Source organism: Orcinus orca, chromosome X, assembly GCF_937001465.1.
Source record: "Orcinus orca chromosome X, mOrcOrc1.1, whole genome shotgun sequence".
Lineage (NCBI taxonomy): Eukaryota > Metazoa > Chordata > Mammalia > Artiodactyla > Delphinidae > Orcinus > Orcinus orca.
In genome coordinates this window covers 117,854,210-117,870,386 of record NC_064580.1, presented here as the reverse complement: position 1 = coordinate 117,870,386, position 16,177 = coordinate 117,854,210, and the positions used below count along the sequence as shown (strand labels likewise).

At 43.0% G+C, this 16,177-nt stretch overlaps 1 protein-coding gene across 8 annotated transcripts in view; it reads left to right on the top strand.

Annotated features, from left to right (window-relative positions):
* The window catches only part of ARHGEF6 (Rac/Cdc42 guanine nucleotide exchange factor 6), a 123,814-nt gene that overhangs the window by 11,995 nt on the left and 95,642 nt on the right, over positions 1-16,177 (top strand). The gene's annotated exons all lie outside the window — the stretch shown is intronic.

The following is a 16,177-nucleotide window of genomic DNA, read 5'->3' as shown; positions in this document are numbered from 1 at the left end:
GAAGGGAAGCGCGCGAGGGCCTGGGGTGGGGGCGAAGGACCCCGGTTGGAGAGGAGCCGCCTTTCCTCCCCGGGCCGTGGCCGCGGGGTCCGTCCTCCGCCAGGGCCTCGCGGGGCTCTGAGCTCCGGGGTGCGGGGAGCGGGGGCGGGGGCCGCGGGCGGAGAGCTGGGAAGCGCCAAACTTAGGGGCGAGTTGTCCGCCTCTGGCCGCGAGCTTTGCATCAGACCGGATTCCTTCTTTCCCCCGGAACCAGGGCGGTAGTCAACAGTACTATTTTTTTGATACTAACTTGACCTCCCCCCACCCCTCAACCCCCGGCATCTGTACATTTGGGGGTATTTTCGGTGTTGAGTACACAGGTCTGTCGCAGGAATGGTCTGTGGATGGGGAAAGTCCTGTATCTCCAAGGTGTTCAACGTGCCTGTGGTTAATTTCGAGTTTTCATTTTCCAGTCATTTAGGAACCCAACAGGTATGTGAGCGATTTCGTTTCTTAGCTCTAGAGTGGAGAGCCCTTAAGTTTATCTCTGTCTCTTCGAGAATCTTATATATTTACATTTGGTTTGATATTGTTTTTGGATCTAGGGGTGACTCACATGATTTTTTTTTCTTTTCTTAATGCGTAGTGGGAGTAAAAATAGAGTCCTAAGGGAATATATTTTTCTATGCAACTATGTATGTTTTTGTCAAGAAAAGCTTCACATAAACCAAAAACCATTACAGAATAGGAGACAACTTTTAAGGCAAGATTCTAAGGTCCAAACTGCTTTTCTAACTTATATTTGCCTGGGAACCCCACAATTTGTCCTTGAACTTCCTGTCTTAATTTTTGACATTGACCATGGTAAGAGGAGCTCGGATGACATCATTTGCTCGAGCCACAGTTCTGGTGTTCCGTGACTGAGAGCGCCTGTCTCCAAAACGTAAGGCCTGGGCTTGCCCTTGTACTTCAGCTGAGGCATTTCCAAGGATTTCTCTTAAGCAAAGTATTATGCTACATGCCAGGCAGTGCTGCAGTCTCTTCTTACATAAGCGAGCTTCAGGCTGGTGGAGTCTCTGCGTACACTTGGAGCAGTTAATATCAGAGAGTTCTCAGTCTTGGGGGGGGAGGGAGGGTGGTAGTTGGTGATTGGAGTTTGGAAAAAAGTAAATTTCCAGTCTTGCCTTTCTTTGCTGCTTCAGTTTTTGGAAAGCTTTCTATTTATCTTATCTGAAACTCACTGTGCCCTTGTAAAGGCTGTAGGAGAGATGGCATTACTTTCATTGGCCAGAGAAACAGAAAAGTTTAGTGAAGCAAAGTCATACAGCTGACGGGTGGTATCATCAAAACTCTCACCTGAATCTCCTGCTCTTAGCCCAGGATTCTGTTTTGTTTGTTTGTTTTTACGAAAACATGACATTTTATACAAAAGTGTTTCATTTGGCACATTTCATGGGTGGTATGTCTTCCAAGCTATTAATTTTTTCTATTCTTTTTGCCAACTCACATGGCTGGTGCTGTTCTTAGGAGTGAGGACAGGGACAAAGCTTTCCAAAGGAGAGTCTGTGGTTTGTATTTACCTACAGTCTGCCGCCCCTCCGTTCACCTTCCGGGGTAGCAGGTGCTGAACAGAGTGAGCGACCAGGGCCCAGAAATGTCCGACATTCGTTTGACATCACTAGCCCAAGTATAATATTACTTCAGTTTTTACAAAGAAACTCATTCAGGAGGAGAAATTGGAGAGCGTGAGTTTTGTTCGTTAACAGCAATCTGCTCATCACTGGAACTTAGACACGAAGGAGGAAAAGGAGTTGAGTACCTACCATTTCTCAAGCACCTACTATGTTCTAGGTACTGTGCTAGGTGCTTTAAGTATATTATTTTATTTAATCCTCACAACACTCCAGGGAGGGAGGGGATATTGTTCCCATTATACTGAGGTTTGGGCATGATCCAGACAAATGCCACACACTGCCAGTGCAAAATGGAGCCAGAATGTAATTGTTGATGTACCTTACTTCAGAACTTGTTCCCTTTGCTACGTGCCAGGCTATCCCCCCAGAGGAGCTATTGATACATACAGGAACGCCTAAACTTGGTTTGCACACGTGGCTGCACATTAGAGCCACCTGGGGTGTTTTTTAAAAATACAAATGTTGGGATCTCCCCACACTGAGCTTTTGGGTTAATTGGTCTGCAGTGAGACCCAGGCCTTGGTATTTCTTGTTCTTTTTTTTAATGTTTAAACGAATTTTCTATTGCCATATAGCATGAATTCAGGAAACTGTACAAATCCTAAGTAGAGTTTGATGAATCCTTATAAACTGAACACATCTGTACAGTCAGCACACCGATTAAGAAACACACCATCATCAGCATTCAAAAACCACCTGCCTTGTGCCCCTTCCCAGTCACTACCCCTCACCAGTGGGCACCACTGCCCTGACTTCTAAGACAATAGATTCCTTTTTTTCTGTCTTGTACTTTATATGGGTGGAATCATATAGTATGTATCTGTTTGTAGAAGATTTCTCTCACTCAGGGTAGTATTTGTACGAGTTCCCCATGTCATTCTTTCTTTTTTATTGCTAGTAGTATTCCACCATGTGGATGTCCCCTATTTTGTTTATCCATTCACCTGTTGATGGACATCTGGGTTGTTTCCAGTTTGGAGTTGCTATGAACAATGCTACTATGAATATCCCTGCGCATGTCTTCTGGTGCACATTTCTGCTGGGTTTATGCATAGGAATGGAACTGCTGGGCCATAGGGTGTGTATATGTTTGGCTTGAGTAAGTGCTGCCCCAAAGTTTTCTGAAGTTATTATTTGGTTTTGAAAGCTCCCCAGGTGATTCTAATGCACAGCCAGAGTCGACAACTATTTCCCTGGTTTATCTAGAGTTCAGCCATCTAGCAACCTCTAGTGTCTGCCCCCAAGCTGAGAACCGCCTCAGCATCGGATTGTCTAGGAAATCTCTGCTGGATTGGGCAGTTAGCATCCATTTTCCCATAATCCCTTGTGCCCAGCTACCTTTTCACTACCTGCCCACTCTCACCATGGTAATCTGTGGACACATTTCCGTCTCTACTAGCCTTGGAGCTTCTCAAAGGCAGGAACCAGAACTTGATCATATAACACCAGCAATCAGTACAGAACGTGGCACATAGCAGGTGCTCAGTTAATGTTTATTAAATGAATGATTGCTAGAATGACTGAATGGTCGGGGAAGCTCCGGGCTGCAAAAGAGATGCCCCATCTTTGTCCTTAGACTTGTGCACTTTTATTCCTAGGAGACTGCCTCAGACCCTCACTCAGAGCCTAATTACTTTTATTTATTGAAGCCTGTTGGAATTATGGGTAATCTGGTTGCTCATCCCCAAACTGGTTAGAAATAGCAAATTAGATTAAATGAGATAAGGTATGTGGAAGCACTTTGTAAACTGGAAAACAGCATTTAAATAGAAAGTTGTGATAAAGGGAGAAGAGAAGTTGCTCTAGATTAGACTTGCTGGCGATGGCAGAAAGAGTCTATATCTATGTGTAACATGGAAGCAATGAAATCAGCAGGAGACAAAAACTATAAAAAGCAGACTGCCAAACATAACCATCAGGGCCTTTTTGGTGTGGGATCAGGCAACCCAACACATGCTGTGTGGTCTAGTGGCCAGAATTTGTAACTTTCTCTGCCTTGGTCTGGGTCTGATTCCCGGTCAGGGAACCTTTGTTCTTGAGAAGTAGTATAGTAGTACAGTGGCTAAGAGCTCGAGTCTTGGACTTGAACTAACCTGAGGTAGTCACTTATTAGGTATATGTAATATATATATATAAAATATATATATTTTAAACTTTTGGCCGTGCCATGCGGCTTGCGGGACCTTAGCTCCCTGACCAGGGATAGAACCAGGGCCCTTGGCAGTGAAAGCACGGAGTCCTAACCACTGGACCGCCAGGGAATTCCCACACTGAGAATTTAGACGGGGATGAAACTTAAACCAGGAACAAAATATCCACCCATTTTGTTTCTCAGGTCTGTGCTTTATTTGGCAAAGATCGCTTGTTTTTGGAAAAACGTTTCTGGAAAATAAAGTCAAAGGTTAAAATCCCTACATATTTTCTAATTCTTAACATCCCTCTTCTGAAGACAAAATAAAGTTGACAGTTTCTGGGAATTTTAGATGAAGAGTGGTGGCGGGCTTGACCTCTCTTGTCATGGCGAACAGCAGAAATGTTCATCCTGTCAACATTATTAACCTCTTTCACTCACTAATTGAAGTGTTTTTTTTTCTTTTTCCAGACTTGAAATTCTCAGTGCCTCACTTCATAGAAAATAATTTGAATTTAGATTAGAGGGTGTTGAAATGTATTTAAAATTATTTGTAGGTCATATTTACTGTGTTTACATATTTTATTTGGAAGACTGCATAAAGGCAGTTTAAATTTCAGTGATGTTATAGCCCAGTGATATCCATGGGACACAGACTGGAACCTGTGACTCTAATTTCTGACAATATATGTGTAATCTTAAGAGTTTCATGAACTGGCTGTAAGAGATCCTATTAAGTCTCCAGCTTAATGTCTTGCTGTAGTTCTCAGTGCTTAGTGTGGCCAATTTTTAAGTGCTGAGAAGAATTTGTATATGGTTGCCTTTATGACAACTCAGGATTAGAAATATGTTTGGGGATCCAGTTCTAAAGAGGAAGTGGAGAAGACAAAGCAACAGAATTCTTCCGAGACTATGAATTATTCAGTTGTTAACCACAGTAACTTCTTTAGCTACCATTTTGTGTGCTAATAATAGAAACGGTTTGGACGGATTCCTCTTGGACTTGAAAAATCAGGAAAGCCTTTCACTCTTTTCTAGTCTATGCATGAACTAGGAGAATGTGTAAAAAGGATATTTTCAGTTTCTCTTGTTTACCTGGATGAAATAGTTGGTGTGTCTTTTAAAACAAATGCATTTGTTTTGTAATTACAATAGCTTGAAATTTAAAAATCCACCCCAGAGCAAGATGCTTCCTGATTTAGTTGAATTAAACAATTCAACAAATGGTTTTTTGTTTTTGGTTATGACTGACAAAAACTTTCCCCCTTGCTCCCAGGAAATAAGTAATAAACCTGTTGATTTGGGCATAGTCGAGGGGAGAAAATAAAAATCAATCGCCTCGGGCTTCCCTGGTGGCGCAGTGGTTGAGAGTCCACCTGCCAATGCAGGGGATGTGGGTTCGTGCCCCGGTCCTGGAAGATCCCACATGCCGCGGAGCGGCTGGGCCTGTGAGCCATGGCCGCTGAGCCTGCGCATCCGGAGGCTGTGCTCTGCAACGGGAGAGGCCACAACAGTGAGAGGCCTGCGTACCGCAAAAAAAAAAAAAAAAAAAAAATCAGTTGCCTCTGTACAAAAACAAAACAAAAAGAAACAAAAAACCCCCCCACGGTATGTAATACTTAAAAGGGAAAAATATAGTTTCTGAATTGGATTGAATGTATGCTGATAATACCAAAAGGAAGGCATTTTATTGCAAAATTTGATCAATTGAATCTTCCTGATGGGAGGTGTCAAAGTTATCTTGTTTTAAATCTAACTCAACTCTAATTTGTTTTTTTAAATTAAATTTATTTATTAATTTATTTATTTTTGGCTGCGTTGGTTCTTCGTTGCTGTGCGCGGGCTTTCTCTAGTTGCGGCGAGCGGGGGCTACTCTTCATTGCGGTGCGCGGGCTTCTCATTGCGGTGGCTTCTCTCACTGCAGAGCACGGGCTCTAGGCACACGGGCTTCAGTATTGCAGCACGTGGGCTCAGCAGTTGTGGCTCACAGGCTCCAGATCGCAGGCTCAGTAGTCGTGGTACACGCACGGGCTTAGTTGGTCTGCGGCATGTGGGATCTTCCCGGACTAGGGATCGAACCTGTGTCCCCTGCACTGGCAGGCAGATTCTTAGCCATTGCACCACCAGGGAAACCCCTTTAATTTGGTTTTAATGTTGATTCTAATCCAGGCTGTTTCTGGGGGCAACAGAGCACAATACAGCCCTTTATTCAAACCACACAATCTTGGCCACTCTCCCCTACTCCAGCCCCATTCTAATTTGGTCATACGTTATCACTGAGGCGACCCCCCAGGATCAATCTGAGAGGTGAAGACATTGCCAGCACAACATAAGGTATGCAGAGCCATTGGTGATGACCTTGGGGTTAGTACCAAAAGGAAGTACAAGGTCTGGCCTTTGAATTGCAAATGAAGAAGAGTGAGCGCACTTGCCTATTGCTTAGGGCCTTTGCTTACCTACGTTTTTAGAGGAAGTGTATGTCCACTCAGTCCAGAAGCTGCTCCACATCTGCATTGCCACTTCCTTTGTTGTCATCTGGAAGATGGACTTACAACACCAGACATCTGTCTAATTAGCTCCCCGCTTTGTCATACCCTGGCAAACTGGACCCTTCCACACAGAGGGGTGTGTGGGTTCAGAGATGTGGATCACCCCAGATGACATAATAGCCACGTGTCATTTTTATTGACTTCTTGGCAGAAGATTTACCTTCCTAACTTAGTTCTGCTTAGAGAAAGAGAGTAAAATCCCAGCTTTATACTTTCTTGGGGACTTGAATATTATTACAGAGATCAGACATGTCAATTGAGGGATTGAATAGGGCAATAGGGAAGAGAAGGAATTAAATTAAGGTGGGAGGAAATGCAGCAGTTTGCAAAGCAGTGAGTGTAAGTGTTATAAGGACTTGTCTCACCCTAGACAATAACATACAGGTTTCCTTATGCTTTGGAAACACATGGATATTACTTTAAGAGGCATCTTGAAGGGGTCAAGCTCTTAACAGCTTTTATGAAGAGAGAGTCATGGACATATACACACTAACAAACGTAGTAAGGTAGATAACTAGAGGGAAGCAGCCGCATGGCACAGGGATATTGGCTCGGTGCTTTGTGACAGCCTGGAGGGGTGGGATAGGGAGGGTGGGAGGGAGGGAGACGCAAGAGGGAAGAGATATGGGAACATATGTATATGTATAACTGATTCACTTTGTTATAAAGCAGAAACTAACACACCATTGTAAAGCAGTTATACTCCAATAAAGATGTTAAAAAAAAAAAAAAGAGCCCGGCCTGTGAAGCAGGTCTCAACACTGAGGAACATTCTGTCTTGTAATTTGTCTGTTCTTCATGGCTAGGTTTCCAGCAAACTGGGGCTACTTACCAATAATTTCTGAGAAATGTATGCAAACCAAGAGAATGCGGTATTTTACTAACAAAAGAAATTTAGCCACTTCTTTGGAGAAATGTGTGTTGTGATAGTGTAAATCAGCATTTTTACTGTAAAATGACCAGTTTGCATTATTTGATGATATGCTGGTATTTGGGGATGGATTGGGGAAAATCCTGATTGGGGATTAAAAAAATCATCTTCAAGCAAAGAGAACAGAATGAAAAACAACGTTTGACAGTTGGTATACTTGTGGGTGATTTTATTTGCTAGATTTTATATAGCATCCTTTTTATTTCTTATCTTAAAACAAATTTATGTATTAGTGCCTGGCATATGCCAGGTGTTCAGTAAATATTTGTTGAATGGGTAATGAATTTTTAAAAATTTATTTTAGATAGATTGCATATCTAACAGTCTATAGTACATTATCAACAGCTGACTTTATTCATAGAAATGACTCTTTAGTGGATGAAAATAAGGCTAAAAAGAAAGCTGGGTCCTTCCTAATACAGTATTACTCACTTTCTTTATGTCAAGCTGGAGCACCTGTTTCATGTTTTTAAAAGTTAAAAAAAAATGAAAGGTATGAGAGATTAGGTGCCACAATGTCATTTGGAAGACCTTCTCTGCCTTTCCAGTGCTCAGGTCACTTCTTATTCCTCATGTTACCCAAACTCTCTCGATTTCACTGGGCTGTCCACGTGTGAGATTTGCACATCCAGGACTCCGTAACTTTGATTCTTCCAAATGATCCCAGGTAGTAACTTCACTTCCTTTGGGTGAGGTAAATGCTTTGCCAGCTTTCTTTGCTTCTCTCAATCATATTCTTCAAAAAGAAGCATCTATCTTCCCAAGTGATGGAAAATATATGAGGCCTGATTTATCAAGTTCTACCAGGAAAAAATTACCTTCTCCTGTCTTTCCTTCTGGGGAAGGTATGACCAAAGGACAGGTGTTTCTGGTGGAAGAAATAGCTGCTTAAGTTTTTGGTTGAAAGGAAAGAGGAATAGTCAGCAAGTGCTTGTGCACTGTCTACATGGTGAGTACTGAGAATTGTGGAAAAAGGCAGCATGTGTATGGGAAATAGTGGAGTTTCGCAGCATGTAGAAGTGGATGGCTAGGTAGCCAAGCTTCTAGAATCTAGAGCATGATACAGAGTTGCGAGAAAGAGAAGCCCTTTGTGTACTGAGGTGTAGTGTTGGGGGAAGACCCCATGGAAGAGAGTGATGGAGGATGGGCTCCTAAGGACTGCTAGGATTCAGACGGTTGAGGGAACTTTTTCATAAGGAGAAGTGTGCATAGCAGAGAGAGGCACAGTGAAGGAAGCAAAGGATTCTGGGGCATACAAAAAGGTGATGATGAGAAACGATGGGCTTGCTAGTTGTGGGACCAGCTTGAGAAGGACTTTGAATGCTGGCTCGAAGAGCGTGGACTTGACCTTGTAGGCAGTTATAGGCTGGGTTACCTTAGGCTGAGAGAGGTGGATTTTAACTGAAAGCACCATTCCTGATGGCTTGGCTATCTGAGCTCCCGAGCACCCACCTTCCTGTGTTTGGATGGTTTCCTAGGCACAGATCCTGTTTGGGGTCAGGTGGAGGAAAATTAATTAGTTAATTAATTAATTAGTTAATTAATTGGTTGATTGATGTCTGTTAGGCATTGATGGACATCTCTGAAAAGGGCAGACTTGAAAAAGTGACTCACATAGAGACGTAAGCAAAGTGCGCCAAAAGTCTTTGCCGAATGAATGGTTGAAGGTGATCTTGAAAGAAAGAAAGTGGGAGAAACTTTGGTACAATATCCTTCCCACCCGGATTAGCTGGTGGAAGAGGGGCTTCAGGTGTGTGATTTGTAGTCTTGCCAATTGCCTATCACCTCTTCTTACTTCTCGTGGGTTACTTTGCCGTGTTTTGCCACATCCCATGTGCCCTGCTGGGACTCAGAGCCTCTTTTAGAGCAAGGGATGAACAGGTGAATGTGGCTCTTAGTGGCTGTCATTTAAGCTATTTTACAATAAACAGTTAAAAAAAAAAAGATAGCCCAGCCCAGCCAAACAGTAACATCTCCCAGTTCTTTCCAGTGTCCCTTCTCTATAGTACTCACATCATGGTGCTTTGGGAGGAGATTTAAAGGAACCTGTACTACCTGGGACACGCCAGTAATCGCATTGGCAGACGAGTTAATGAAATCCACCACCATGGAGTTTGAAGCATCTTTGGTCATGTCATGGTCATAGGGCTTCAGTTTGCAGATGAGCACAGGTGTATATTATTTTAGATAACAGATGTTTCCTGAAAAGTCACATGGAAATGGAGTTTTTTCTTCCTTAATGATATTTCTTTTTGCCTTTACTGTAATTTCGGCAATGCCTTTTCCTCAATTATAATTAATCACCAATTGGCGAGAGCTTCTGAACTTTCATTAACTCATCAAACATTTATCGAGCACCTACTGTGTGACAGCCACTCTTCTAGATGTTGAGGATCCAGCCGTGAAAAAGGTTGGAAAGAACTGGCTTCGTGGGGCTTACATTCTAGGTGCAATTTATATTTAAGTTTCTCTGACAGTCCATTCCGTCAAGCCACCAATGAATGACTATTTATCGAGTGTCTCATGTGTTGAATGCTGGACCAGGGCTGGGGGACCCTTTGCACTGCAAACAGTTGGCTTTCCAATGGGAAAGCCAGGGCTAATCTTAACCCTCACAGAATAAATACAGAATATTACAGTGGTAGGTGATTGAGAGTGCACGTGTGCAGCATCTACCCAGACTGCAAGGCTGTAGCTGTTCAGAAGAAAGAGAGGTGAGGGTGAGTCAGTGGAGCACTTTAAGGAAGGCAGCGGATGAGACCGCTGGAGGAGGGGCTCCTGTGCTCATTGCCCTCCTCCCTCCCTCAGCTTTGGGTAGGGCTCATTTAACACCAGTCTCTCCTGTGCATGGAAGTTGTCCCGAAGCAGCTGCTTCTGCTAGGTTCTCGGGCTCCAACCCTAAATCGCAGGAGGCTCCTAGGAAAACAGGGGCTGCAGGAACCCTATCTTCACAGGAGAGTCTCCTCCTTAACCGCCTGGACGGTTAAACAGTCAGGAACTGTCGGCTGTTACACTTTCTGAGCTTATTTTCATGGTCTTCACATGTGTCACTGGATTCATCACGGGGAGTTCCAAAATAAATAGTACTCGGAGTGTCTAGGGTATTTTTTTTCTTTTTAATTCCTCCTTTTTAAATTCCTCCTTTACGTGAAAGGACAAGGAAGAAATATAAGGATGAGGACGTTGATCTGGGACCCCATGTTCAGGCATTCTTCAGTATAAAAATGGATTATTTTCCAAATATTTGTTTTTAAGTTATTGTTAGGAACACAGAACACATTTTCCCATAGAAACAAGGTGCTACGTGGTGATTCTGTTCTTTGGCTGGCCCACAGCGGCTAGTTTAATAACTAATGTGGCTGAACTGTGGATGTCATAGAGACTAAGTGGCGCAGGTGACACTATGTCCCCGGGAAAATGTGTTCCTCATTCCAATTTTCACAACTAAGAAGTAAGTCCCCTTCTCCGACGTGGTGGTGGCTTGAGGCTTGGGAAGGACACCCCCAGCTCTGGTGCACAGATGCTCCAGCAGCTGGGGCATCACCCATCCGCCCGCATCCCTCAAAACTGGCAGCCAGTGTGGCTCTAGTGACAGAGGCACAGGAGGAGGGTCAGGGGGAGGGCCACAGCGGCCAGCGGGCTGAGAGGCAGCTGGTTCTAAGCCTCTGGCTTCCCACCCTTGGCTTGGCAAACGCTATTGACAAGAGAGATTTCATCTTTCACTTTCCTTCGTGCCTACTCTCTTTTCGGTGAGATTATCCAAAGCCAGTTGTTCTTTCTCTTTTTAATCCTGGGACCATCCCCACCAAGATGCCTGTATCATTCCTCATTCATTCGCCACTTTCCTCAACACTTGCTACTCAACTGAGGATAAATCTCTGTTGTGGAGAAAGCGGTTTTTGCCCTAGGTGAGTGCTAACAAGGAAGAATGGCGATCATAAGGTGGGATACGTTGATGTCAGTGATGCTGAGGAAGCCATCCCGGAGTGGATTTGGGGACTTCTCGATGAGGTGTGAGCAGTGACAATTACGCTCAGGTCTTTGCTCCTATTACAGGAGCTCTGGGGAGCTTGACTTCCTAGCTGTGGATGAGATGAGGTCCAAGTCATCTAGAAGCCCGTATTAATTATCTAAAGTGACTCTATATAAATCCACAGAGACAAAAGGACATAGATGGTCAAAGCTGTCCACAATTGCAGTTCGAGTCCCACGAGGCAGTGGTGGCAAGTTAAAGCCCGAATTTATATATAGGCCATTTAAAAAATGACATTTTGAGAGACATACCATGTTCTTGGATTGGAAGAATCAACATTGTGAAAATGACTCTACTACCCAAAGCAATCTACAGATTCAATGCAATCCCTATCAAACTACCACTGGCATTTTTCACAGAACTAGAAAAAAAAATTTCACAATTTGTATGGAAACACAAAAGACCCCGAATAGCCAAAGCAATCTTGAGAATGAAAAACGGAGCTGGAGGAATCAGGCTCCCTGACTTCAGACTATACTACAAAGCTACAGTAATCAAGACAGTATGGTACTGGCACAAAAACAGAAAGATAGATCAATGGAACAGGATAGAAAGCCCAGAGATAAACCCACGCACATATGGTCACTTTATCTTTGATAAAGGAGGCAGGAATGTACAGTGGAGAAAGGACAGGCTCTTCAATAAGTGGTGCTGGACAAACTGGACAGGTACATGTAAAAGTATGAGATTTGATCACTCCCTAACACCATACACAAAAATAAGCTCAAAATGGATTAAAGACCTAAATGTAAGGCCAGAAACTATCAAACTCTTAGAGGAAAACATAGGCAGAACACTCTATGACATAAATCACAGTAAGATCCTTTTTGACCCACCTCCTAGAGAAATGGAAATAAAAACAAAAATAAACAAATGGGACCTAATGAAACTTCAAAGCTTTTGCACAGCAAAGGAAACCATAAACAAGATCAAAAGACAACCCTCAGAATGGGAGAAAATATTTGCAAATGAAGCAACTGACAAAGGATTAATCTCCAAAATTTACAAGCAGCTCATGCAGCTCAAAAACAAAAAACCAAACAACCCAATCCCAAAATGGGCAGAAGACCTAAATAGACATTTCTCCAAAGAAGATATACAGACTGCCAACAAACACATGAAAGAATGCTCAACATCATTAATCATTAGAGAAATGCAAATCAAAACTACAATGAGATATCATCTCACACCAGTCAGAATGGCCATCATCAAAAAATCTAGAAATAATAAATGCTGGAGAGGGTGTGGAGAAAAGGGAACCCTCTTGCACTGCTGGTGGGAATGTGAATTGGTACAGCCACTATGGAGAACAGTATGGAGGTTCCTTAAAAAACTACAAATAGAACTACCATATGACCCAGCAATCCCACTACAGGGCATATACCCTGAGAAAACCATAATTCAAAAAGAGTCATGTACCAAAATGTTCATTGCAGCTCTATTTACAATAGCCCGGAGATGGAAACAACCTAAGTGTCCATCATTGGATGAATGGATAAAGATGTGGCACATATATACAATGGAATATTACTCAGCCATAAAAAGAAACGAAATTGAGCTATTTGTAATGAGGTGGATGGACCTAGAGTCTGTCCTGCAGAGTGAAGTTAGTCAGAAAGAGAAAGACACATACCGTATGCTAACACATATATATGGAATTTAAGAAAAAAAATGTCATGAAGAACCTAGGGGTAAGACAGGAATACAGACACAGACCTACTAGAGAATGGACTTGAGGATATGGGGAGGGGGAAGGGTAAGCTGTGACAAAGCGAGCGAGAGGCATGGACATATATACACTACCAAACGTAAAATAGATCGCTAGTGGGAAGCAGCCGCATAGCACAGGGAGATCAGCTCGGTGCTTTGTGACCACCTAGAGGGGTGGGATAGGGAGGGTGGGAGGGAGGGAGATGCAAGAGGGAAGAGATATGGGAACATATGTATATGTATAACTGATTCACTTTGTTATAAAGCAGAAACTAACACACCATTGTAAAGCAATTATATTCCAATAAAGATGTAAAAAAAATGACATTTTGAAAAAATCAACTCTAAACAGGTAATAATTATGTTAGGCCGTGATACCCCAGACTCCCTTTGCTTTGATTCTGTTTTATCCAGCAAATTTCTAATTGTAATTTGGCTTACTGTGTAGATTTCTCTATTGGGAGAGAGTGATCTGGCCCATAAAATGGGAGTATCCAATCCTCTTCATGGTTCTTTTTTTTTTTAATTAGTAAATTGGCATTTTGGCTTATGCATTGGCCTTTTGTGAATGTGGTTAATATAAGTCCATTTTCAAGAGCCTTGAGAACTGAAGGCCAGATTCTGGACCCTGGAGACCCGCCGAGATGCTGCCTTTGGGAGCCCCTATTCAGATGATGGACCAGCAGGCCTTTTCCTGTGCTCCTTTGGTCAAAGACATCTCTCACTGTCCTGATGCGAAACAGAGCCACAAAGAAAGTAGTGTTGCTTTCCTTAGGTCCTCACGACTGCTCGGCAGTGACAAATCTGGGATGGAGTCAAGGTCTCCTGACCCTCACATCAGGGCTCTTTTCAGTATACTGATGTTATTGCAACTACATGCATAAGTCACATCTTGTTCCCTAAATTGCTGAAATGGAGAGAAAGGAAGGAAATAAGAGAGAAGTAGAGAGCAGGGTTTACTCCATATCAAATTAAAACCAGGCAGGGTACACATGCCATCCACTGTATTCTAGTAAGTGGAATACCAGTGACGAATTGAGTCCAGCTTCTGAGCTGAGAGCATTATTTGTTGCTGACTTGGTGGCTGCTTTTAGTAGGAGCTGAGTGGAAGCATCCCAGGTCATGTCCACAGAGCCAGGAGCACTGCCACCCGGTGAAATATGACTAAGCAGCTCAGATTTGCTTTCTCTGTCGCACAACGTAATGACATTTCCTCCCAAGTTCAGGGGTTAACAGAGGCAGCGTGCTCAGCTGTGAGGATAAGAGAATGTGATTCAAGATGGGCTAAGTTAATTTAAGATCTTATTCAGTAAGAACAAGGAAGAGATGGAATGTTCCTGAAATATTTGGAATTTTTTTTTAAAAATGGGCCTGAAACATAAGCTATGTCCATGTGGTCCCACTGAATCACTTGCTTTGCAGTTGATTAGACTTTAATAGTTGAGTGATGGAGCCTATTGTGATCACTTCAAACCCTATATTAACTTTAAATGAAGTTCACTGAATGGTACTGAAGCCACATGACATTAGAGGCATCACAGGCGTCACCCATCACTAGGTATCTGAACTAGCATACGGTATGGCTTCTTCTCTTAACAAGGATGTGGCTGGGGCCGTGACTGGTTACCTCAGGTGCTGAGAGCATGATGCCGAGAAATGGTTTCACTTGGTCCTATAACCATGGGCTGGATGCCGCCCTCCCCCTGCACCCCCCACCCCCAGCTAACACCTCACTTATGTGGACGATGGAACCAGATGAACAAATAGAAGTAACTCAGAGCAGCCCTAGCCCCCTTCTGGCAAACATGACCAGATGCCTGCTGGGTCAGGGCTGCCCCTTGAAATGAGAAGGAAAGCACATGAGTTAGGCAAAGCCCCTGGGGAGACAGTCTTCTCATATAGGCCATTTTCTCTTTGTCACAATTAGTTGAATTAAGTCATCTTAGAGGTTGTAACAAACTTACTGCGTATGGTACAGATGCTGCAAGGGATTTCATATCGACAGCAGCAAGGAATTTCTTTTTGTGTACAAACATATCGACAGCAGCAAGGGATTTCTTTTTGTGTACAAACTCACAGATTTCTTTCTCATCTTTTTCATGTCTTATGAAAACATAAAATGTGCATACAGGGCTAAAATGCCTCTTGGAGCACTTTCTTGTGTATTTTTATTGGTTCCATCACTTTCTTGCTTTGTGACTTAACTGCTTACTCTGAGTCACTGTTTACTTATCTATAAAATGGGGGAAATAATTGTACACACATTACAGGCTTGCTCGGAGAATCAAGGGCAATGAAGACTCCAAGCATGGTGTAAGCATATAGCGCATAGCAACGGCTTGGTAAGTCAAGAAATCGTAGCTGTAGGACTACCAAGTGGCTGGGGGGAGTGTCTTCTCCTGTGCTTCCTTGCTTTTCTCAGTTTAGGGAAAATGTCATAAAATAGCATACATGTTGAAACTGAAAACTCCTCCAGAAAGGATCTATTTGTAAAGCCATATAAATATTAACTTCTGTGCAGTTTATACTGGCAGATCCCCAATGGTTCAGAATTAACACCTGGTGTTTAGTGGATGGAAAATAGGTTTTGCTGTCATTGTGGATCTCCAAAATGGAAAAATGTGGGGATACGTTTAAAAATGAAATGCCTTGTCTGATTTCAGCTGCCGATGTAGGATTAGACCTTAGGCTGGCTCTATGTAAATACTTAAAAAAAAATCTTGAATGAACTTTAATCCTTGTCTCTCCTATTGCTTACCCAGCGTAAAGTAAATGTTTTTTTGTCGTTGTTATACTTGAACCTTGCCTCATCCCATTGCAGGCGTGGGACCTTGAAACCATCGAGCTGTAGTCTAAGAAGCAATCCTTTCTTACCTGTCTGCCTCACAGTAGTGGTAAATGGAGGGAGGGAATCCTGCTGTTCATCTGACCTTCACAGATCCAACCGGAACCAAGCAGCTAATTTCTGCACCAAAATAGGAATCAAGAAAGTTCAGCTAATCTGGGACTCAGTTTCATACCAGAGACACTAAACAGGCGAGTGAGGCTTGCACAGAGTATAGGGAGATGAGGGTCATCGGGACTTTGTATTGTGAAATCGCATAACGGCGTCAAAGTACAAATTTGCATCACCTTTTAACCATCCCACTG